Source organism: Chrysochloris asiatica, unplaced genomic scaffold (genome assembly GCF_000296735.1).
Source record: "Chrysochloris asiatica unplaced genomic scaffold, ChrAsi1.0 scaffold00006, whole genome shotgun sequence".
NCBI classification, from domain to species: Eukaryota; Metazoa; Chordata; class Mammalia; order Afrosoricida; family Chrysochloridae; genus Chrysochloris; species Chrysochloris asiatica.
The window spans coordinates 23329707-23356436 of NW_006408524.1; the positions used below are offsets into that span (position 1 = coordinate 23329707).

At 42.6% G+C, this 26730-nt stretch overlaps 1 protein-coding gene across 2 annotated transcripts in view; it reads right to left on the reverse strand.

Annotated features, from left to right (window-relative positions):
* Positions 1–26730, reverse strand: part of CREB5 (cAMP responsive element binding protein 5) — a 583431-nt gene that overhangs the window by 501766 nt on the left and 54935 nt on the right. The window lies entirely within an intron of this gene.

A 26730-nucleotide genomic window follows, 5' to 3' on the forward strand; every position in this document is an offset into this window, starting at 1 on the left:
TGGGACAAGTAAAACCAGAATGCTCCTTAGAAGCCAACATGGCATGACTTCATCTCTCAGTCTTTGGACATGTTATCAGGAGGGATCAATCCTTGGAAAAGGGTATTATGCTAAAATGGAGGGTTGGAGAAAAAGAGGAAGACCTCATGAGATGGACTGACACTGTAGTGGCAAAAATTATTTCCAACATAACAGTGATTGTGCGATGACTCAGGACCAGGCAGTGTTTCAGTCTTCTGTGCATAGAGTCACTATGAGATAGAACTGACTCAAGGCACCTAACAACAAGTCCCAATGAATTACTAAATCCTCTCGGTTCCACTTCTATTAAATCTGCTCACTTGCCTCTATTCCTGCTCCCACCATCTCAGGTCAAACCACCATCATGTTCAGCTGAATTCATAAAACAGTCCACAGTAGTACAAATAGCTGTCTTTTATGAAGCACTTTCTGGGAAAACCAGACTTCATTTTATCCTCACAAAAATCCTACTTGGTGGCTTAGTCTCCATTTGTAAAATGAGAAAATCAAGATACAGACAGGCTAAGTCACTTGTCCATGAGCAAAATCTATTAACAAGCAAAGCCCAGTCCTGACAGTAAATTCTTTTAGACTCCAAGGTCTATGTTCTTACTGAATGGTTTAAAATCAGGAAAGTTGTGTGCTAGAGTTGTACCCTTTCACCATACTTACTCAGTTCTGTCCACATGGGCAGCATGGTCAACATGGATACCAGAGGGACATTCGTAAAGCTCAAAGCTGATCACATCACTCTACTTCTTACCAACCTTCATTGACCTCTAGGGTAAAGTGCAAACTTTTTAACAAGCTTGCAAGGACCTGCCTGATGTTGTCCTTCCTTAAGCCTCCTGCATCATTTGACAGTTCTTACTAGTCCTTTAAAAATTGTCTTAGCTGGCTTCATCTCCAAGACATATGTTGTTCTTATTGGGTGCCTTCGAGTAGGCACCGACTCATAGACTCTATACACAACAGAATGAAACACTGCCCCATCCTGCACCAACCCCACAATTGCTACCCCACCTGACCCCATTTCTGCTGCCACTGTGCCAATCCATCTCACTGGGGATCTTCCTCTTTTTCTCTGTCCCTCCACTATTACCAAACATGATGTCCTTTTCCAGGGACTGGTCCCTCCTGACAACATGTCCGAAATATGAGAGATAACGTCTTACCATCCTGGCTTCCAAGGAGAATTCTGATTGTATTTCTTCCAACACAAATCTATTTGTTCTTTTGGCAGTCCATGGTACTTTCAATAATCTCCTCAAACATCATAACTAAAATGCACCAATTCTTCTATGGTCTTCCTTGTTCACTGTCCAACTTGCACATGCATATGAGACTACACTATGGCTAGTGTCAGGCGCACCTTCGTCCTCAGACTGACATCTTTGCTCTTGAACATTTTAAAGAGGTCTTGTGCTACACAGATTTGCCCAATGCAATATGTTGTTTGATTTCTTGATTGCTGCTTCCATGAGTGTTGATGATTGATCCGCGCAAATTGAAGTCTTTGACAACTTCAATCTTCTCTCCATTTTTATGGATGTTGCTTATTGGTCCAGTGGTAAAGAGTTTCATTTTCTTCATTGAGATGCAACCCATACTAAGATAGATACCCAACTTGAAAAATGATTCAGGAGCATCTCTTACTGGTTCCCATAGCCACTTGTCCATCCATGCCCCCATGAAAGTCTATGGAAGGCAAAACATCATATCATCAGAGTTAAAACTTCAGGAGTCATTTGTTGAATTTCAATTTCAGTCTACTTAATCCCATTGTACCTCAGCTTCCTCTTTTGTAATGTAAGGGTCCTGGTGTGGTACTAGGAAAAACAGTGGACAGTTAACGTCAAGGAAGTCCTATAAAAGGTTGCTATGAGTCCAAACTGACTGTGCGGCACTGAACAACAACAACAATCTAGGGGTAATTATAACTCATATCTCATCAGATCACTATAAAGTTTACACAAAATAACACATGTGAAGCAATTAGCTATGCTAAGCACTTATATATTTCTAGGTGAAGATTTTCCTTTTTACCTTCTCTTTTATTTCAATCTCTGCCATTCCTGTAAACTTTCCTTTCTCCTACCCAAACTTCATGATATTAATGTGATTTCCTTACATTTGTAATCTATTCAATCCTTTGTAAAATTCTTCTTCCTCAAAGCAATTCTGTGAAGCAGGCAGGACAGGTTATTTCATTGTATAGAAAGAACAGATGTCTCAACACCTCACAGAAACGTAGTGAATGGTTGTAATTTGCAGATAGTGGGGGTTAGCATGAGCAATAGGAACAGGAGACCCAACAGCATTGGTAGGAGCTGTCGTTATTGGGAGAAAAAAAAAAAGTGTCAAAATTCTGTTAAGGCTACTTAATTTATTTCTCTGAGCTTCATTTTCCTCATCTCAAAAAATGGGAGTAATGACAACTATTTTGTCAGACTGTAGAGGCATTAAATGAAATAATATATATGAGCATCTCTTCAGTGTGTTGTTGTTGTTGTTAAGTGCTGTCGAGTTGATTCCGACCCATAGCTACCCTGTATAGGGTTTCCAAGGAGCAGCTGGTGAGCCTGAACCACCCATCTTACAGTTCAAACGACTTTATAGTCTGATGCATTAGCCCAAAGCGCCACACCAGGAGAGGGGCATACTAAACACTCAGCTTGGAATCCTGATGTGGTGCTGGGGTCAGTACTGGACTGCTAACCACAGGTCGGAAATTCAAACTTACCAGCCACTCCTTGGAAAGCCTATAAAGGCTCACTATGAGTTGGGATCAACTCCACAGCACTTAACAACAACAATAAACACTCAGGAATATCAGTTCATGAAAGCTGGACCTCACACAATGCCACTGATCCCATCAAAAACAAAGGCAACACAAACCCAAGTATAAGGCTTCCGAGTTGGAGTATGTGCTTTCCACCATGTTACCCTGTCTTTCCACCTTATTGTTGTTCAGTGTTGTCGAGTTGGTTCTGATTCATAGTGACCCTGTATAGGGTTTCCAAGGAGCGGTTGGTGGATTTGAACCACCAACCTTACACTTAGCAGTCCAGTGCTCACTTTACCAGGACTCTGTCTTTCCACCTAAATAAACCCTCATCACATTTTCAATAGAACAAGTCAGTCAGCCTGTCCATAAATGTGTGCCTGTGCTCCCAGGTCAAACCATCATCCTCTTCAGGTGAATCCATGAAACAGCTCACAGTAGTTATTTTTGCTATCTTATCTGATCTTTACTGATCTTTAGAAAACACTTTCTAAGGATAAGGAAAAAAAAAGGGGGGGGGGTTGGGAGGGGGGCTCTAATGCAACCAGTAGCATTCCAGAACCTAAAATCTCCCCATGGGACCTTCATGGTGTGGTGGTATAGGATAAGCACTGGAGTGCAAGGTCAGTTTGAGGAGCAAAGTCAGCGGTTCAAACTCAGCAGCGGATCCTCTGAAACCTTATAACGAGTCAGTATGAGTTGGAACGGACTCAAAGGCACACAATAATAACAATGAAGACACAGGTCCCTGGGTGGCACAGTTAAGCACTTCACTACTAACTGAAAGACTGGAGGTCTGACTGCAACTGAGGCACCTCGGGAGCTCTGGTGCAGTGCTTCAGGAGAATCGCAAGGTTGGCAGCTCAAACCCACGAGCCACTCTAGAAAACCCTATACAGGGATGCTATGAGTCGGAACCAACTCAATGGCACACAAGAACAACAACAAAGGTACCTTAGAAGAACGACTGGTGACTTGCTTCTTCTGAAAGTTCACAGCCATGAAGACCCTATGGAGGGCAGTTCTACTTTACAACACCTGAGCTAAAATTGGCTCCATGGCAATTGATGTGGTTTGTGTGTTTGGCTTAAGGAAAAAACATCAGTGCTACATGCCTGGGATCCAGCACTTCGGGGGCAGTGGAGGGAGCGCTAAAGAAAAGCCCCTTTTCCAGAGTCTTGTTTTCAGTATTCTCCCACTCCTCCTGGTGAAAAGAAAAGGTGGTGGACGCAAACTCAAGTTCTGACTGATAAGGCAGGAAAATCTGGATCACTGGACAAAGAGCCAGAGAAGTGGGGTTTGCTGAGATGGATGAAGTCCATTTTTGAAGATGAGGCCCGCCCAAGACAGCCATGTTGATTCTTCTCTGGGAGCAGAAAAAAGGTCCGCTCCTTTGGGGCATTAATGTGTGAGGGTCAGAGAGGGAGTGGAGGCCCCAATGAGGCAGTCCATCTTGGCAAGGAGGGTGACAGGGTGTGGGTGTCCTGTCATCAGATCTGCATGACATCGACCCAGCCCATTACATCAGCAAGAATCGCATCACTCGGAGAGCAATAAGAGCCAGGCCCAGCAGGGTCATGAAATCCCTCAGCACGGCATTAAAAGCCTTTTGCCTCTCTCCTTCACAGTTCTCTCAGGACTGTAGCCCACTATGTGTCAGGCACCACGGCTAGGTTATTTAACTTACGTTAATTCACTTAATTCCCATAACACCCCTTCAAAGAATGCATCATCACCCATATTTTATTGCTGACTGGGGGTGGGAGGGGCTGCTCAGGGAGGTGAAGTCATCGGTGAGCATCACACAGTTAGTATTTGGCGGACTTGGGATTCAAACCCAGGTTGTTCTGAAACCACAATCTATGGATTTCTCTGCAGTTTGTACAGAATCTCTCTCTCCACACAGCCCTTTCTGGTCTGCCTTCATTTGAGATTATTTAATTTTAATAATAGTAAAAGGAAATTTGGGGAAAAAAACCCTTTTACATGAGTTTACATTTGGTTTGGTTTGGGTCTTTACCTTTGAAATGGTAAAAACCAAGATGTCACTTAACATCATAATCCACAAAGCTGTCCTCGACTGTACCCATTTATGTTAGACAATGTGCCCAGTCACATTTGGAACCACTTTAAAAGTTGTCAGATCTAAGGGGGTTCATCATGTCTTTACACCATCCTTGCACATCCCAATTCATTTTGAGAGGCATCTTTGCTAGACACTGAAACATACAAAATAAATTAATATACGATCCCAGGTCTTCCCCAAGACCCAAAACTAAGTCTGATCTGATATAAACCACCCACCCACCAAAAAAAAAAAAAAACACTGCCATTGAGTCAATTCTAACTCATATGGACGCTGTATAGGGTTTATGATATTGTTTTTACCCTTTCAGAGAGCTGGTAGGTTTGAACCTCCAACCTTGTGGATAACGGCCCCATGCCTAATCCACAGCACCACCAGGGCTCATTTGACCTCATGTAAGGAGCTCTGGTAGCGTAGTGGTTACGAGTCGGGCTGCTAATCTCATGGTCAGCAGTTCGAAACTACCAGCAGTTCCACGGGAGAAAGATGAGGCTTTCTGCTCCGTAAAGATTTACAGCCTCGGAAAACCCTAGGCAGGGTCGCTATGGGTCGGAATTGGCTCGACAGCACTTAACAACAACAACAAGGATTTATTTAAAAAGATAACCTAGATGGCTCAAACAGTCAATGGTGCTGGAGCTGCTGAGAGAAAGATTGGCAGTTTGAGTCTACAGAGGCACTGCAGAAGAAAGGCCTGGCAATCTACTTCCAAAATAATCAGAAACTGACAACCTAATGAGCCACGGTTCTACTTTGACACACAGGGTCGCCAGGAGTTGAATTCCACTCATCAGCAATGACTTGTTTTTTTTAACTCAGTGTAAGCTGCATCATGGATTGCATCTCAATGTAAAGAAAACAAAAATCCTCACCACTGGACCAATAAACAACATTATTATCAACAGAGAAAAGATTGAAGTTGTCAAGGACTTCATTCTTCTTGGATCAACTATCAACTCTCACAGAAGCAGCAGTCAAGAAATCAAACGACGTATTGCATTAGGCAAATCTGCTGCACAAGAACTTTTTAAAGTATTGAAGAGCAAAGATGTCACTTTGAGGACTAAGGTGTGCCTGACCCAAGCCATGGTATTATCAATAACTTCATATGCATGCAAAACCTGGACAGTGAACAAGGAAGACCATAGAAGAATTGATGCTTTTGAGTTATGGTGTTGGAGGAGAATATTAAAAGTGCCATGGGCTGCCAAAAGAACCAATAGATCTGTGTTGGAAGAAGTGCAGCCAGATTGCTCCCTGGAGGCCAGGATGGCCAAACTTGGTCTCTCATACTTTGGACATATTGTCAGGAGGGACCAGTCACTGGAGAAGGATATCATGTTTAGTAAGGTGGAGGGTCAGAGAAAAGGGGGAAGACCCCCAGCGAGACGGATTGGCAAAGTGGCAGCATCAGTGGGCTCAAGCATGTCAACAATTGTGAGGTTGGCCCAGGACCGGGCACTGTTTCGTTCTGTTGTGCATAGGTTTGCTATGTACTGACTCGATGGCACCTAACAACAACAACAAGATGCCTCATAATTATCTTCACGGCTAATGTGTCCTAATCTTTTTCCTCAGTTGAAATACTTGGCTACTGATGTCCAGAGAGCAAGTCTCCAATTCATGCTCTGGTTCCTCTCTAGAATTCTGTGTTGGCTCCTTTTCCTGAATCTCTGGTCATCTGACTCATAGCACAGCATCCTTTGAGAACTAGGGTCCTGCCATGCTCTTCCGGATCTCCTGTCCTCAAGTCCCCAAACCTAGACTCCTGCCCAATGGTAAGAAATATGATGAGATAAACAGCAGCCACCTCGATTTTCTGTGGTCTTACTGTCTACCTGATGGAAAGTCCCATACTCCCTCGTCTTGGTTTCCTATGAACTGCTCTCCTGGACTATGAGCAGTTATTGTCATAAATTCCAGGCTAACTGGTCTGAGGTGCTGTTCTAAGGCAAGGGCAAACCCAGTTCTAAGTCTACTTACCACCAATTCACCTTCCAAGTAATCAGATCACACCCAGTGGAGTCCCAAGTCAAGACAGAGATGGCCCCTTTGCTTCTCTGTTTGAAAGCCATTCTTCTACAAGTTAAGTTTATCTGCATGTATCTAAAATACATCTGGTTATAGTACCCAAGCATGTTATTGTTTCATTGTTAAGTGCCATCAAGTTGATTCTGATTCATAGTGACCCTATATAGGGTTTCCAAGGAGCAGCTGGTAGAAATGAACTGCTGACTTTGTGGCTCACAGTCCAGTACTGATCATACAGCATCACATCAGGAGTCCATAGTACCCAAGCACATGAATATAAAATCCAATACCTGGCACAGTTCACTGTTAGAAATTTCTAAATCATTTGTGTACTTTTTATGTAGTGCCTTCTCAAATTTAAAAGCAAGCATTAAAATTATTTTGACAGTAGACAAATAAGGACTACTCTCAAGTCACTGTTTAGAACACTTTCTCTACTACTCCTGCAAACTCCAATGTTTATTAATGGCCGGCCACCAGCAAAACACATGGGAAGGATCTCATCCCTCTGCTTACTTAAGGCACTTGTTATTTGTCATATACAAATTTAGGGCCCTGCTGTTGGTAGGTCGTCCAAAAATCTAGCAATCATAAAATTCCGAATCTTACTGAACGCTTTGCTCAGGAGTAATTGTTGTGGCTGTAGCCAAACAAAAAGGGAACATGTCCCAGGCACATTCCTACAGAGAAAACAAAAAGCAAATCCCGAAGTCCACTGCTATCAAGTCAACTGTGACTCATCATGACTCTATATGATGGAGTAAAATTACTCCATAGGATTCCCAAGGCTTTAAATCCTAAAAGGAAACAACTAATGGAACTGTTTGCCGTGGAGCCGATGGTGGGTTCTGACTGTCATGAGTGTTTAATCCACTGTGGCACTAGTTACCCTCTACAAAGAGAAACCAAGAATAAAATAGGTGACGTCTGTCCACGTGCAAAGTGACAGATGTGTTTCAGAAAAAAAAAAACTGTATTTGAGAAATAAGACCTAAGCCTTACAATGCTCAATAGACTCCTGTGAACCCAGATGGAGACCTGGTTGGCCAGCAGTGTGCCAAGTTCAGGGGACTCTTGGACCCAGAGTCAGCAACATAGCCACAGAGGACTAGAGTGGAAAGTGAAGCATCCAGCTGATAAGAAGAGAGGGCACATGAATAAGTACACCCACAAAAGAAAAAGAAAAGAAAAGAAATAAGACCTGCTTAGCGCCTGCCTGAATAACAAAAAGATACTTGGTGTTTAATGAAGTTTTCTTCATTTCCTTAAGTGGTAGAATTCTTACCTTCCATGCAGGAGGCCCAGGTTCAACTCCTGGTCAATTCACCTCATGCACAGCAACAATTTTACTGTCTATCAGTGGAGGCTTGCATGTCGTTGTGATGCTAAACTGTTTTGGTGGCACTTCCAGACTGAGACAGTAGGAAGAAAGGCCTGGTAATCTGCTTCTGAAAATCAGACCATGAAAACCCTATGGATCCCAACTGCCTGAGCCCCAGTTGGCTCCTAGGAATGGCAGAGCATCAGGCAGCGTGTTGTTCCATTGTGCACGTGATTACCATGAATCAGAGTTTGACTCCAGGCAGCTAACAACCACAACAAATTCTACAAAGACTTGGGACCACCACACCAATTAGGATTCTTATCTAGAGAAAATGATTGTGTTACCAAAGGGTCTTTAAAAACAGCCTGGTGGCTGGGGTAAGTGCCGCCTATTAACACAATGAAACCCATTGGCCAAGGACGTGCATCACATGGTTGCCAGCAGCCAATCCAAAATGAGAGCGTTAAAAGCAACACAGAAGAGATTCATTTTCCAAAAGCAAAGGAAACAAACTCAGAGACAATTCTCCAAAGACTGAGCATTCGCAACCAGCAAATGCCTGTTGGAAATTTATATGCTGTGAGTGTAAAAGCAGTGAAATTCGATAATCTCGAAGCCACAGATTTGTAACTTGCACTTATGTAAATATTTATGGTTCTTTAAAAAAAAAAAATCAATCAATCTTCTCAGCCTTTCTCTTCAGTACATACTTCAGAGGGCCCTTTTTTTTTTCTTTCAAGATTGAGGATGTAAACTCCCCGCTATTGCTTAAGAAAATTAAGTCCAGCAGCCAGCCGAGGAATTACCTAAATTCCATTTATGGGTTCCTTCTTCAGATTACATAGCATTCTCTTCCCCATACCAGTGAGAAAGGCAAGAAACTGATCCCTCTGTGACCTGACCTCAGTGAGGTTGAGGCGGGTAAAAGTTCACCAGGTCACTAGCATTTCTGACATAATAAGGAAAGAAAATTAGTTATTGGCCAATTTCCACTGTAACTGAGGAACAAAATGCAAATGGATCCCCACTGATCTTGGACACAAGTACAAGCAGGCTTCTTACCCACATCATCTTGGCCGCAACTATTACAGTAGCCTATGAACAGTCTCCTCCTTTCTGCTTTTCCATCAGTTCATACCCACCAGCTGGTCCCATCCAGGTCACTATGAGTCGGAGCTGACTCGACAATGCTGAGCAACAGCAACCTGAAGTATTAGAGCTCCAAATCATGGTCTACATTCCTTGGCAGTTCAGTGAAGATCCTCTACTGTCCAACTCTGACTTTTATTCTTGCTAGTTTCAGAGCCACATAAACCCTTCATAGTCTTGATTCGGAATCTCTTGCCACTACCTAAGCCTAAAACACACTTCCCACCTTTGCTTTCTTCCAGGTTGGTCAGCAGTGCCCTCTCTTCTGTGTCTACCTTCTTCTACCTGTAAGGCTTGGTTTGAATGCCACTGTAAGGAACATTCTCTGAACTCCTCCCCCTTCCCTATTGCACTCCCCAATCATTGGCTTGCCTGTCTCCTCTACTTGGTAGTAAACTCCTGTTCATATCAGTAGATCAACGTGCGGTCTAGAGCTGTCCACATATTGTTGTTATCGTTGTTGTTAATTAGCTATCTTTGGGTTAGCCCCCAGGCCATGGCAACCCCATGGACAATGGAAGAAAGAGCTTTCTTGTCCTGCTCCATTAGTAAATGCTTGTGATCCATAGGGTTGTAATTGACTAGTTTGAGGAAGTAGATCACCAGGCCTTTTTTCCTAGTCTGTCTTATTCTGGAAATTCTGTTGAAACCTATTCAGTATTCCAGCAACACATTGCCATCACTGATAGAGGGTTAGGAAGAAAATCTGGGTCTCCCTTATGAGGATGATATGTGGTTGTTGTTAAGTGCCATCAAGTTGGTTCCAATTCATAGAGACCCTATACAGGATTTCCAAGGGGAGCTTGGTGGGTTTGAACTTCGTTCGACCTTGTAATTAACAGTCCAGTGCTTATCCTACAGAGTCACACCAGGACTCCTTCTACAAAGTAGACATTCTAAATGGGTATTGATACCTACCTACTAATTTGTTGTTTTTAGGTGACATCGAGTCAATCCTAACTCATAGACACCCCCCTACACAGCAGGAGGAAACACAACTTGGTATGCACTATCCTCACACTCATTGTTACGATTGATCCCTTCGCTGCTGCCTTTGTGCCAATCCATCGTGGTGGGAATCTTCTTCTTCAATGACCCTCCACTTTACCAAGCATGATGACCTTATCCAGAGACTGGTCCCTCCTGATAACATGTCAGAAACGTAAAAGATGAAGTCTGATCATGCTAGTTTCTAAGGCACATTCTGGTTGTACTTCTTGTAACACAGATTGGTTGTTCTGGAAGTTCATGGAACTTTCAATATTCTCCTCCAACACCACAATACAAAAGCATCAATTCTTTTACAGTCTACATTATTCATTGTCCAACTTTCGCATTCCTATGCAGGAAATGAAAATACCATGGCTTGGGTCAGGCACATCTCAAGTCCTCAAACTGATATCTTTTCTTTTGAACACTTTAAAGAGGTCTTGTGCAGCAGATTTGCCTAATATAATACGTCATTTGATTTCTTGACTGCTCCTTCCTCAAAGGTTGATTGTGGATCCAAGCAAAATGAAGTTTTTGACAACTTCAATCTTGTCTCCAATTATCAAGATGCCATTTATCTAAGTCTCATTGTGGTACTATAGGATAAGCAGTGCACTGCTCACCACAAGGTCAGCAGTTCAAACCCACCAGCTGCTCCTTGGAAACCCTATACAGCGCCGCTATGAGGCCAAACTTGATGGAATTTAATAACATTTATTGCTCCAGCTGTGAGGATTTTTGCTTTCTTTCCATTGAGGTGCAATTTATCAGTAATGCATATCACAGGTTATTAATAAACCTTCTTCCAATCCAGATGCCACTTTCTTCTTCACATAATCCAGCTTCTCAGATTATTTGGTTTACTAATCCAACACTCTTATGTAAGAGTGCCTATCATAGGGTCAGAGTCCTGGTGTGGCGTTGTTGGTTAATGCACTGGGCTGCGAAGTTGGCTTGAACTGCAAGGCCAGCAGTTCAAGTTCACCAGCTGCTCCTCAGAAACCCTTTATAGGGTCACTATGGGTAGGAACCAACTCAACAGCACTTAACAACAACAACATTATAGTGTCACTTTGAGTGGGAACAGACACAATGACACTTAACAAAAAGAACAAAAATTACCTATATAGTAGACACCTGGTGTGATGCTGTAGGATAAACATTGGACTGTGAACCATGAGGTCGGAGGTTCAAACCCACCAGCTGCTCCTCGGAAACCCTATACAGCGTTGTTATGAGTCAGAAACGACTTGATGGCACTTAACAACAACAACAATAGGAGAAGGAGCTCTGGTAGCATAGTGGATTATGAGTTGGACAGCTAACCTCAAGGTCAGAAGTTCAAAACTACCAGCTATTCTGCAGGAGAATGATGAGGCTTTCTGCTCCCATAAAGATTTACAGCCTTGAAAATCCTGTACAGATTTGCTATGAGTCGGAACAGACTCCATGGCATATAACCACCACCACCACCAATCCTGGCCTGGACTCCGGGTATAACGTTGTAGGATCAGGACTGGACTTCAAACCATAAGGCTGGCAATTCACACCCACCAGCTACTCCTCAGAAACCCTATATAGAGTTTCTATGAGTCGGAACCAACTCGACAGCACTTAACAACAATACTGATTTGCTGTCATAGTATTAGCACTGAGCTGCTAACTGCAGCTGGAGTCCTGGTGTGGGCTGTAGGATAAGCAGTGGACCTTAAGGTCAGTTTGAATCTCAAGAAGGACAATTCAAACTTTCTAGCCACTCCTTGGAAACCCTATCCAAGGTCACTATGAGTCAGAACCCACTCGATGGCATGTAACAACAAAAACAAGCTAACCGTAAGGTTGTCAGTCCCAATCTACCCGCTGCTCCTCAGAAACTCTATACAGGTTCACTATACGTTGGAATCGAGTTGATGGCACTTAACAGTAATAACAACAATAGCGTTTTGTTAAAAAGTTGCCACCAAGTCGATCCCAACTCCTGGAGATGTCATGTGTATCAGAATAGAGCTTTGCTCCATAAGGGTTTCTTCTCAATGCTTCCAAGATACCTCTGGATGGAATCAAAACCAGCAGACAAGCATTAATAGAAATTATGAGGAATAACAGGTACTCTAGTGAGATGTGGTGGAGCCCAGGAACAAGGACAGGCCTTTTCCACTCAGGCCCTGGGCATATGGATAGTACCTTCATTCACACACCACAGAGAGATCAGGGGATTTACATGAAGTAGACCTCTCCTGGCCATTAGGCCCAGGCATAGGTGGAGTGTCCCTAGGAGCTGTGAGGGGCCACTGAGGGCCATGCGGCCAACGCAGATGAGAAGGCAAACTGGGAAAGAACAGACCAGGGAGAACAAACTGAGGAACACTGGTCAGATGCCTCAAAGGCTAGCCTCTAGAGTCACATTCAGGCCAGTCTGATGCTCAGTAAACAGCAGCTGGGCCCCCTGGATTACTCCTACCCCAGCTGTAGAGCCCTGGTGGTATCATGGGTTAAGCAGTGGGCTGCTAACCACAATGTCAGCAGTTCAAACCCACCAGCTTCTCTGCAGGAAACCCAATGGAGCAGTTCTGTTCTACCCTACAGAGTCACTGCAAGTTGGGATCAACTCAAGGGCAGTGGCTTGGATTTGGTTTGGTGTCATTGCTTTGGTGGGGGACTGTGTGTTGGACTAGAACGCATTAGGAGAAAGGTTATAAGGGAGGAGTTGATGGAACAAACCAAGAAGGAAACTTGTAAGGAATCAGAAGTAGAGGGGAGTCACTTCAAATAGCAACTAGCCTGGACAACGTCCTGCACCCAGCCAATCAGTGGTTTAGAACACCTGTCTCCACCTCTCTCAGTCCAAAGAACGCAGCATTTTAATCTACAGAGATTTTCTCTTGCTTTATTTCAACTGCATGAGAGCAAAATTATACCTGTAGCATTTTCATAAGTGATGGCATTGCAAACAGCAACCAAAATAGTTAGAGAAAGAGCTCATGGCACAGCAGGCCCTATCCTGGAAGCATTTTGAAAATCACTGGAGTGCTTCATTTTCATTTTCATCATGATTGCAGAGGCACTATGGGCATTTAGGGGGGTCAGGGATGCTGCTTCTCCTACCACAGACGAGACTCTCATGCCCCACACATAATTGCCAAGCCTCACTCACCCATCTCTCAAATGGTATTCATGTAGAAGAAAACTATTTTTCAAATTAAAACTTAAAAAAGTTTTAACTCATATATGCATTTTTGTTGCACAATTTTAATTATGTGCTGAAATTTTCAGAACTGCAACTTGGACATTAGACGAACACAGAAGTTGTGTTTCCTGTAATTTGGAACTTGATTGAGAATAGTTCTCCATTTGTGGAAATCAGTTCACTAGGAGCAATGTGACCCCTGATATTTGAATTGGCAACCCTAGGTCAGGTTGCCTGTGGTACAGCTGTGATGTCCTTGTATAATTGGGCTGATCCTGCACCAAGATGTATGAACTTGACCCTCCATGAAGTCTTTTAGTGCGGTGGTAAGTAGCCTTGGCATAGTGAACTACCGGCTTCTTCTTCCACCACCTGGACCCATTCTCTGCCTTTCTCTTTCTTGGTCTCTCTACCAGGAGCATGAGTAGCTCAATGAACCGCATATCCCAGACTTCCTTCCCTCCGGCCAATGAGAGGCAGTGGCAGGAGATCCAAGGATGAGAGACCATTTATTTTCCCATTTCTCCTGCTTCCTCACAGTTCTGGTGCCATTGCCTCCCCTCTTCCAGCTCCACCTCTCCTGAAACTATGGCAACCTCAACCCCTTCAGCTGTCTTGTAAGCTTAGGCGAGGTCATGTCCAGCTCTCCCTGTGCCGGGGACCCTCATGCTCCTCAGTGGATTCCATTCACCCTGCTCTCCCTTTCGGTCAAGTCTTTTCAGTTGAACTCTTTTTACGGTGACAATTGTATTCTGTGAGGACCCTAACTTACATACATTCATATTATTTTATTAAAAGCAAACCCATCACCCACTAATTGATTCTAGCTGTCTTGAATTGAACTGTGTCCTCCCCAAACATGTGCCACCTTGGCTGAGCCATGGCTGTCGGTGGTTCGGTGGTTATGCAATGATGCCATCTGTAAACTATGCAATGCTATAAATGGGTGTGGTCAGCCAATCAGTTGTAAGGGGATTATGATAGGATGCAACATGGAGTCAAGACACAGCCCTGATCATATGTAAGGCAAGTTTCACTAGGGTGTGGACTTTATCACTTTTATCTTTGTTGTTGTTGTCAGTAGATGCCTTGGAGTCGGTTCCAACTCAGTGACCAATGCAAAACAGAACAAAACGCTGCCATTTTAACATTTGTTGTTATGTTTGAGCCCATTGTTGCTCCCCACTGTGTCACTCCATCTCATGGGGCAGGGAGAGACTTTTGCTTTTTTGCTGACCCTCCATTTAATCAAGCATGATGTCTTTCTCCAGGAACTGGTCTCTCCTGACACCATGTCCAAAGTCTGAGAAACTAACTCTTGTCATCCTCACTTTTAAAGAGCATTCTGGCCTTATTTGTTCCAAGATATATTTGTTTGTTCTTCTGGCAGTCCACGGTACTTTCAATATTCTTGGTCAACACCATAATTCAATTGCATTGATTCTTCTCTGGTCTTGCTTATTAATTTCCCAGCTTTCACATGTATATGAAGTTATTGAAAAATACCATGGCTAGGGTCAGGCTCACCTTAGTCCTCAAAATGACATTTTTGCTCTTTAACACTTTAAAGAGGTCTTCTGCAGCAGATTTGCCTAATGTATATGACATTTCATTTCTTAACTGTTGTTTGCATGATTGTCAATTGTGAAATTCAAGTAAAAAAGTATTTGACAACTTCAATATTTTCTCTATTTATCATGTTATTTACTGGTCCAGCTATGAATTTTGTTTTCATTACATTGAGATGCAATTCATACTGAAGACATTAGTATTTGATCTTCATCTGGAAATATTTTAAGTCATCTTCACTTCCAGCAAGCAAGATTGTGTCATCAGCATATCGCAGGTTGTTAATGAGCCATCGTTCAATCATGATGCCATATCCTTCTTCATATAATCCAGATTCTTGGATTATTTGTTCAACATACAGATTGAATAAATATGTTAAAAGGATCCAACCCTGGAGCATACATTTCCCGATTTAAATCCATGCAGTATCCCCTCGCTCTATTAGAACAACTACTTCTTGGTCTATATACAGGTTCCTCATGAGCACAACTGAGTGCTCTGGAATACCCATTCTTCATAATGTCATCCACACAATCAAAAGCCTATACATAGTCACTAAAGCACAAGTAAACATCTTCCCAGTATTCTGCTTTTAGCCAAGATCCATCTGATATCAGCAATAATATCCCCAGTTTCACATCCTCTTTTGAATCTGGCTTGTGTTTCTGGCAGTTCTCTGTCAATGTATTGCTGCAATTGTTTTTATATTTTCTTCAGCAAAAATTTTTCTTGCAATGTGATATTAATGATACTGTTCAGTGATTTCTGCATTCCATCGAGTAGTCTTTCTTTGGAATGAGCACAAATACGAATCTCTTCTAGTCAGTTGTTCGGATAGCTGTCTTCCAAATTTCGTAGCATGGATGAGTGAGCACCTCCAGTACTGCGTTAGCTAGTTGAAAGATTTCCATTTGTATTCATCAATTCTTGGTGCCTTGTTCTTCGCCAATGCCTTCAGTGAAGCCTGGACTTCTTCCCTCAGTACCATTAACTCTTGACCATTCATATGCTACTTCTTGAAATGCTTGCGAATCCACCAATGATTTTTGGTAGAATGATTCTATATTCCTTCCATATGCTTCCTGCATCATCCAGTATTTTGTCTGTTGTTGTTATCAAGTGTCCTGGAGTCAGCTCTGACTTATATAGTAAAGGATTTCTGAGGAGCTGCTGGTGAGCTTGAACTTCTGACCTTGTGGCTAGTGCTTATTTTGCTTATGATGCTGTTGGTACGTGTTGCGTAGTCAGTTGCAACTCATAGCAACACTGTTGACCTGTGGTTAGCAGTCCAGTGCTTATCCTACATTGTTTTTGTTGTTCAGTGCCATCGAGTCGCTTCCAACCCATAGCGACCCTGTATAGCAAGGGTGGGGAACATCCGGCCCCCAGGCCATATAAGACCTGTGGGATCATTTAGTCTGGCCCTACCAAGGCAACTTCAGTCTCAGCCATCACATTTGTCATTGCTGTTAAGTACCGACAAATCAGTTTCCAAGGAGTAGTTGGTACATTTGAACTGTCATCCTTGTGGTTCTCAGACCAGCTATCACATTGTTATAGTTGTTGTTAAGTGCCATTGAGTCGCCTCCAACTCATAGCAACCCTGTACAGGGTTTTGGAGGAGTGGTTAGTGGGTTTGAACCACCGACCTTGCAGTTGAAACCAACCTTGTTGGTTGGTCTATTTGCAATGAATAAATCATTGGTCTTGCAAAATTCTATCAAGCACTCTCCAGCATCATTTCTATCACCAAAGCCATATTTTCCAACTATGGGTCCTTTCTCTTTGTTTCAAACTTTGGTAGCACCAGTAATTATCAATGCATCTTGCTTGCATGTTTGATCAATTTCAGACTGAAGAAGCTGGTAAAATTGTTTTATTTCATCATCATTGACTTTAGTGGTTAGTGCATAAGTTTGAATAATAATGCTATTAACTGGTCTTCCTAGTAGGCATACGGATATTATCCTATCACAGACAGAGTTGTACATCAAGATAGACTGTCTTTTCTAATGATGACTGTGATACCATTCCTCTTCAATCACCATTTCAGGTGTAATAAATCATATCACTGACTGATTCAAAATGGCCAATACCCATCCATTTCAGCTCACTGATGCCTAGGATACCAATCTCTATGCATTCCATTTCATTTCTGATGACTTGATTTTCCTAAATTCAGATGTTGTACATTCCATGTACTGATAATGCTCTGCTGCTATTCATAAGGTGTTCAGTGGTTAAACATTCAGAAGGGGTCCACCTCTGCTTCCTAGTCTGTCTTAGTCGGAGCTCAGCTGAAACCTGTCTACCCAGAGTGACCTTGCTGGTATTTAAAATACCGGTGGCATAGCTCCCAGCATTGCAACTACACACAAACCATCACAGTCCGACAATCTGACAGATGCATGGTGGACTTTTTATCTTCCAAGAGACAAAAGGAGAGACAAGCAAGAAGAGAAGAGGCACCTACCATCACCAAGAAAGAAGACACTTGAGCAGAGTGAACCCGTTAGAGCTGGGAGCCCTGTGCTGAGAACCTCCTAGACCTAGGGGAAGATGGATGCCAGGACATGCGAGATCTCCAAAGAATACCAGGCTGACAGATGTTGAAAGGGGACAAGGACCTTCCTCCTAATCTGTGAGCCGTCAGAGAGAAAGCTTTCTCTGAAATCAACCTTCTACCCTCTTAATCTGTAAAAGAATAAACTTTTGTTTGTTAAATTCATCCACCTGTGGTATTTCACAAGTGGTATAACTAGATAACTAAGACTGTGACTCATAGCGACCTCATCGGACAGAGCAGAATTGTCCCATAGGGTTTCCTATGGCACTGAATTGCTAACTGCAAGGTTGATGGCTCAAACCTGTTAGCAACTCCTTGGAAACCCTATACAGGGTCATTATGAGTTGGAACCAACTCCATTGGCATTTAACAACAACAACAAATATGGTTTTCCAAGGTTGAATTTTTTATGGAAGCAGACTGCCACATCACTTACCTGTGGAGCAGCTAGTGAGTTTGAACTACCAACCTTTCACCTAACAATCAAGTGTTTTAACCACTACGCCACCAAGGCTCCATTTGCTAAATTATGTTTCTTTTGTTTCTTTATTGTGTTACATGTAGAGCCTTTTAAAAATATAGAATCACATGTCTAGGGTAGGATTGTATCTGTAAAAGTTATTGCAAGATTGCAGTAAGGTATAAATACTTGTCATAAGGAAGGACCATTTGGCTGTGCTGAGGCTAGAGACAGTGAAGAAAGGGGCTGGTGAAACAACTTTAAGTAGCTACACCCAATGTTGTTGTTGTTAAGTGTTATCAAGTCGGTTCCAACTCAGCAACCCTGTATAGGGTTTCCAAGATGCTGCTGGTAAGTTTGAACCACCAACCTTGCAGTTAGTAGTTCAGTACTTATCCTACAGCATGTAGATAAGCTACGTGTGTTGTTGTTTGAACTACTGACGTTGCAGTTAGCAGTCCGGTGCTTATCGTACAATACCATAAATGTGTTCTTTCTTTAGGAAACCCTATAGAGCTTATTTAAGGAGTCCTGGGAGTGCTGTGGGTTTGGCATTAGACTGCTAACCAAAAGGGCAGCAGTTCAAACCCACCAGCCTCTACATGGGAGAAAGATGAAGCTGTCTGCTCCCATAAAGACTTACAGTTTCAGAACCCCTATATAATGTTGGCAGAATAATGCACTGGACCACAAGGTCAGTTTGAACTGTAGGTCAGTGGTTTAAACTCACCAGCCACTTCTTGGATATAGGATTCCTCTGAGTCACAACCGACTGGAAGTTACTTAACAACAACAATGTGAGTCAGAACCACCTCCATGGCAGTGGGTTTACGAAACTTATTTCAGAACATGAGCTCAGTATAAACCCAAACCACATTTGCAGTCAAGTTCCCAGGATGGAAAGACTAGGTTAGCAATACTCTCTAGAGATTGGTACACAAGCAGAGATGCTTCTGTGTGAAGCCATACTTCTGGACTCACACAACCTTGCTCTACCTCCACCATACAGCTGCAGTATGCATGGGCATGGAAGCATATGCTCATATATGCGCACGTACACACACACACACACACACCATGCAGCCTCCAGGCAGATTGAGATCCCGCTGTTATGCTACAGCTCCACAATCCATTTCCCCCAAGACTTCTTCTCCAGACAGCACATACAAAGACACCCGTTTTGACAGAATGACATCCCAAGAAAATGACTAAAATTCAGATCAATTATAAAATATCAGGACAGTCTGGACCCCATTTAGTTATATAACCAGAAAGACTTACAGATAATGTACCACAGTTGGCATCACTCAGGGTCTGAGAGATGTTCAATGCCACCCACAAAAAGAATAGCTACTTTCCAATAAGTATTTATTGACAAATGCACAAATTAAAGGAGAGTTCCTCTAGCAGTAGGTTACCAAGAAGAGATGTTTCTAATCCTATTCTGACTTCTGCTTCCCTTTATACAACCTACACCCATGGACCACCTCAAAGTTTTCTAGATTACAACCAGTGTGAGGGTACTTGTGAAGCACATCAGAAGAATCAATAGGCCTTATTGCTCGAGTCACCTTAAGCAGATGCACAAAGAAATAGGTTGGCTCTTCTCTATAGACCTTAGACAAAAATCCATGGACATTGTCCGCATGTCAAGGGGAGGTTCTTCCATCCCATAGCATAATGCCTTTGGGATGTATATCTACTGCAAGACTATTATGATGTACCCCCTCAAATCAGAAATAAAATGACTAAAAAAATAAAGAAATACATGGAGATGAGATCCTGGCTACCCAAAAGGAGTATTCATTGCAGAGCCCATCAAACAATAGCCCTGGTAGATAAGAGTCTATTGATTCAATAGTGAATAATTGTTACCATGACTAATTGTGACTATCACAACTGTAAAGGTAGAAGTTTTGTATCACAAAGGTCAGTAATTAGTTTTACAGTCCAGGAAGAGAGGATCCTAGGACCATCAAGGGAGAAGAGCATGAGTGAATTATGGGAACTTATCCAGAGAAGCAGCAACACCAGAGATGGAGGCAGAGATGGGGACAAGGAGAGAGGGAGCAGCTGAGGACTCTAGACTCCTGGAAAGAGAAAGGCTGTGTGCTGGCAGCCAAGAAGCAGGCTTGCAGAATGTGCCCTTTGGTTGTTTAAATTATTATGTATTCCTGAGTGTTTTTGTGTACAGCCTCCATCCCAAAACAAAAACAAACAGAGGGAATAGAAGCAAATACTGTTGAATGATTACGCACAGAGGAGAGTGTAATCATTGCAATGAACTGATGAGTGTAAAACTGATGTTCTCCAATGTTTAGAAAACCCTATAGAGCTTATTTGTAAGATGTAAACTATCACTTAATTTACAATAAAAACTCAAATAAAAAAGTGTTTTTTAATGGCCTTGGTGGTTCACTGCAGAGAATATATGTTACCAAACATCTTTGACATTTTGCTATAACTTGAGACAAATATGTTGCTGTTGTTGTTAAATGCCATTGAGTTGGTTCCAACCCATAGTGACCCTATATAGAGTTTCCAAGGAGCAGCTGGTGAGCTTGAACCACTGACCTTGTGGTTCAAAGCAACTTTGCAGTCCAGTGCATTAACCCACAGAGCCACACCAGGACTCCGAGACAGAGTGGTAGTTTTTGTTCCCTGCTATCCTATGTTTCTCTTCTCCCATCCAAGATCCATAAACAATCCAAGAGAAGGTGATGTAAAGCTGGGAAGAAGTGGAGCATTTGACCAGTGGGTTTCAGTTCCCGTTGCATTCCATTATCTGAAGAAAATTAGGGTTTTAACACCAACCATTTGAGTTGCTAAAATACCCTTTTCTAAATCTACGCTGGGTATTTCCTAAATGCATATTTTCTTCAGCATGAGCAATTGCAAGTTGTGTAAAGTATCTGTTGCAATATTTCTCATAACCTACAAATCAAGTACCAGAATGGCAGTTTAGAACAGCGGGGATCATACTTTCGGACTGGGATAATTTGTGAGATTTTTCCAGGCTCTTCCTTAAGTAGCTGTTTCTAGCGATGTATTATATAAAGCCTTCAGATACCCACTAATTGATTTAAAACCCAGCTAGGCACATTATAACTACTCCTGGGCTTTTTATTATCTTGGTCCAACAGAAAGCATCAGAATCATTATCATCTGTCACTACAGGGTCCATCAAACACACAGCATCTATTATGCTGACATCCTCCTCGCTGAAGAAAAAATGAGAAATAAGTAAATACAAATGAACAAAATCAGTCTCATTGGCAACATCAAATGATTCTCCAAAACGACAGCTTCCTTTGTTATTATAGGGCATGCCTATCTGATTTCATCCAAGTGGTTCAAAAGAAGGCCAAAGATTCCATCTGATCACTGACTAAGTTCACTTCACAGACTGAATCTTTTCATTCTTACAACTCCTGGATCTAAGAAAACTCATCAAGGTTTGTCTCTCTTGCACTGTGAAGTGAGGGATAGGAGGGAGACAGGAGGTAGGAAAAAAAATTAGAAGAGAGGCTGGCAGGAACATTCCTAGGAGAAAGTGAACGTTACCAAACTGAAGTCTTAAAACACTGATGTGTTTGACCTTGAGAATAGGAATATTCATCTTTGACACGTCCTTAAATAATGTTATTAGATCTCCTAGAAAAGAATCCTAATGCGTTATTTGACCAAGGAACAAAACAATAGGTAGCTTGGGTGTTGCCATTGACTGCTAACTAAAGGTTGGCAGGTCCTCCCCACCAAGTGGATTCGCAGAAGAAAGGCCTCGTAATCTGCTTCCATAAAGATTATAGCTAAGAAAATGCTCTGGAGCAGTTCCCCTCTGCAAAACATGGGGTTACTAAGAGTCAGAATCGCCTCAGTGGCAACAGGTTTGGTTTGGGTTCAGCAAGCAATAGTTGCATATATAAATTCTATTTATTGGTTTTTAACTTTTAGCAGACAGAGTTGTGGTTGTAAGAAAGAATGAAAATGTAAACCCCCTGAACAACATGACAGTCACTATGGAGCTGACAAAGGTGGAACATGGGTATGAGAGTACTTTAAGACATAGGGTCCTGAAAATGCTCACAGCAATGCAGTTGAAAGTTAATGGACATGAAGTAGAGGTTGACACATATGATGTAAATGCAGAGATGATCAGCAGAAGGAGTAAAAGTCCTAATGGAGCATTGAGGACAAGAGCACAGTACAGAGACATCAGGGCACAGGAGCTAAATGCCAGTCTTCCAAAGCAGAGAGCTAGGAGATGTTGTGGGGGAAAAAGAAGAAGAAAGAAACATAGATATAGACATATTACTTAGAGTTTTGGAGTAAACCAGAAACAAACAACAGCACCAGTGAGAAGAGATTCCTTCTGATGAATGGCCAGAGAGACTCATCATTTTTTAACTTAAGTTCTATTGGGTACTCTTCATTTTGCTTCTATTTGCACATAATTACAAGGAAGGAGAGAACAAGAGACGGTAACAGATGAAATGAGAAATGGGGCAGGAAGAGAACAATAGGAGGAGGAAGAAAGAGAAGAAGTAGGAGAAGAAACTTAGCCAAAGGGAAGAGCCAGAAAACCCCAACAAGGTATGTGTCATGGATTGAATTGTGTTTCTCAAAAGATGTACCCTAACCTCTGTACCTGTGGATGTGACCTTGTAAGGAAATAAATTCTGTCTTTGAAGACGTTATGAGTTAAGTTTGCCAAATCATACCAGAGGAGTAGGATGGATCCTAATCTCTTCTGAATGGTGTCTTACGTTGTTGTTGTTAAGTGCTGTTGAGTCGGTTCTGACCCATAGTGACCCTGTATAGGGTTTCTGAGAAGCGGCTGGTAAGCTTGAACCACCAGCCTTGTGATTCAAACTGACTGCAGTTCAGCACATTAACCACCAGGTAAAGGGGGAGAAAAGGCTAGGAAGAGATAGGATCACAGTGAAAGACAACCATATAAAGATACATTTACAAGCCAAAAACCACCAAGAGTTGCCTGGGGCTATCAGAAGCTAGAAGGGACAAGGAAGGATGTTCCTCTAGAGCAGACAAAGAAAACATGGCCCCATCGACACTACAAACTCAGACTCCTGGTCTCCAGAACTGTGAGCTAGTACCTTTTCTGTTTCTTAAAGTCTCCTGTTTTGTGGCATTTTGTTACGGCAGCACTGGGGAACTCAGACAGTGTGTTCAAGGAGAATATCAGAACCCTTAAAGGAGTCACAAGACCTGTGTCCCTGCCAAGACTCCAGTCCTAACAGTACAATTGAGAACAAGTCGCTTAGCCGCTCTGAGTCTCAGTTTCCATGTTTGCAAACTAAAGACATTAGACAAAGTCATTCCTGATACAAGGGCCCACGTCCCTGAGTGTCATGGATTGAATCGTATGCCCCCACCAAAAATAAAAACAAAAATAACTATGTCCTGTAAATCCTCGTCCTTTTATCTGTAATTCCATTTGGGAATAGGATTTTCTTTGTCATTAATGATGCCACGTGTCTTAAGGAGACTAGACACAGAAGAAAGGAAGCATACATGGGGAAGACATGCCATGCCACATGAAGATCGCTGAGGAACTGAGCTGAAAAGAGACAAAGCCCTTCCTCCAACCACCACGCAGAGAGGAAGTCAGTGCCCTCAGTTCAGAATTGTAGCCTAAACTGTGAGGGAAGAAATCTCTACTTCTTAAAGCCACCAACTTGTGGAATTTCTACGACAGCACAAAACACTGGGTTTGCACTTAAATCCTGAAACTCCCTCGCTTACCAATTCCCCCTGCTTTGGTTGAATCAACCCTCTGGAGATTTAAAGACTCACATGTTCTGGAAGTCACAGCCAAGCCACAAAGAATTTAGAAGATTAAAGACCCACTTCAATATCTGGGGGGAGAAAATCTTCCAGAAGACACAAGAAGAAGGTGGTGAATTCCAACAGCCAAAGCCACCAGTTCTATATCACTAACACTGACAGTATCTGAGCCCAGAAGGGAAGTGGAGAGCATGGAGAATACAGGGTTTGGGGGCGATGGATCTTGTCAGAGCTAAACAAACTCTGAGGTATTCAACTCTAAGTTAAGCAGGTCTGAGAAAAAGTTGGAAGCAATGAAAATGAAACCACACATATGCAAAAAAAAAAAAAAATTCCCACTGACTGAAGTGGTTTCTTGCTGCCTCTTGTCTCTTTCTTTAATAGATTCCAATCTTTAGAAATATCTGCTCCAAGTCAAAAAATAATCCAATGGGAAACCCTGTGGTTTTACCCAAAGTCGGTGAGGAATGTGATACTCTTGTGTAATCAGAAGTCACCTTTTGGAAATGTCAGGTAAAAGGAAAAGACCCATAAGTCATCATTCTTTTAATATCTCTCTCTCAGCTGTGACCCCTCACTCCTCCGGCAGCACCAGGTGTAGGGTTAACTGGTATGCATGCCAAGGTGCAGGGTTAACTGGTATGACACTAACTTTTTGCCAACACAAACCTGGCTAAGGGTCATTGAGGATGGGCTCCACTGAAGCAAACAGTGATTCCGATAACTAACCCCCCGAGATACTGAGTTTGTTGATCCAAGTGATCCCTTTGTAGGTCTATAGCAACTTAAAAAAAGAAAAACAGCATGTTTAAAGAGAACCAATAAACTATCTGGAAAACTTTCCTTTCTTAGGATCGGTCCCAAAGAAGATGACCAACAAGTCAATGAAAAGGCTTGTCAAAGAAGGATTATGGGAACTGGAACAATCATTTGTTGAGCATCTATTTTTTTTTTTTTTAATGATAGATAGATAGATAGACAGATAGATGTTAAGTGTCATCAAGTCAATTCCAACCCATAGTGACCCTGTGTAGGGTTTCCAAGGAGCAGCTGGTGAGCTTGAACCACCAACCTTGCAGTTCAAAGGACTTTGCAATCTGACACATTAGCCCACAGCGCCACACCAGGAGTCTGTGTGTGTGTGTGTGTGTGTGTGTGTGTGTGCCAGGCTTGTAAACAGTAATAACTTGGCACTATAGGAAAAGTACTGGATTATAATCCAAAAGGTCGGTGGTTAAAACCTCAGAAACCCTACCGAGTCACTGTGAGTCATCACTGACTCGACACTTAACAACAGCAACATTTATGAAGGGGCTTTGTTTTTTTGTTCTCAGAAGCCCCTGTGAGGTCGGTGGTGCCTGGATCTCTGCTTTCTAGGTGAGAGCTCAGTAAATTGGCCACGGTTACAGAGCCAGCAAGCCACTCAAATTGCACTGTCCTGCCCAGTTGGAAATAAGAACGAGGCCAGCCTTTGAGGAGATCCTGGTGATCCGAAGTGCTCCGTAAGCACTCACTGTGTAACACATAACAGACACTCCATAAATGAGTTTCATTAACCCCAGCACCATCTTATCAAGTCGTTTCCTCATGCAGCTATAACACAAACGCCACAAGTGAGTCGTTTAAAGAACAGAAATTTACTTTCTCACAGTTGTTGTTAAGTATCATCGAGTTGTTTAAAACTCATGGCAACCCTGTATAGGGTTTCCAAGGAGTGGCTGGTGAGTTTGAACTGCCAACCTTGGATTTATCAGTCCACTGTTTATCCTACAGCACCACACCAGGACTCACAATTTAGAAGGCTAGGAATCTGAATTCAGGTAACTGGTTCTCTCTGTGGGTCCTAGGAGAAGAAGGCCTTTGTCTCAGCTTCTGCAACCCTGTGTGCTCCAGATCCTTGGTGATGCCCCCATTTGAGCTCAAATGCCTTTGTGTCTGTTTAGTTGATTCAGACACATTGTGACCCTATAGTACAGTAGAACTTGCCCCATACACTTTCCTAGACTGTAATCTGTATGGGAGCATATCGCCTGGTCTTTTCTCTTGCTGAGCACCTCGTGGGATTTGAACTGCCCACCTTTCAGTTACCAGCTTAACCACTGCATCACCAAGGCTCTTATGATAGGTAAGAAAGTGGGTTTAGAAACATCACCAAGAGACAGAGCCACGGCAGAGACTCAACATGGCCTGGTTCTTTCATTGGGTGACAAAGACTTCACACTCTAGCATAGGTGGAACATTTGGTTCATATTTTCACTAGAGTCATATTTTGGAAGCTGCCAGCAACCACATCATCCTGCCAAGTCAGCCCCGAGTACTCCAGTATTTGCACAAGCTTCCTGGAGCTAGGGGGCGGGTTGAGGGCCAAAAACAGACAGACCAACTGAAAACAACAAGGAAACTTTGGGCAGGACCCTCATAAGGAACTAAGCAGGAGGGTACAATGATCTGGGCTGGAGTTAATTAATACCAAAAACCAAACCAACAAACAAAAATCTACAACCATAAAGTAAATTCCTACTCATGGTGACTATATGCCACCAAATCTGGACCTCAACCAGGTGGAACACACAGAAATCAAACTGACTTTATCTATGGAAAGAGACAGTGGCAAAGCTCCATATCATTAGCCAAAGCAAGACCAGGACAGAGTATGGAACAATCCACCAATTGCTCGTATGCAAGTTCAGGCTGAAGCTAAAGACAATTAAAACAAGTCCATGAGAGTCAAAATATAACCTTGAACATATCACA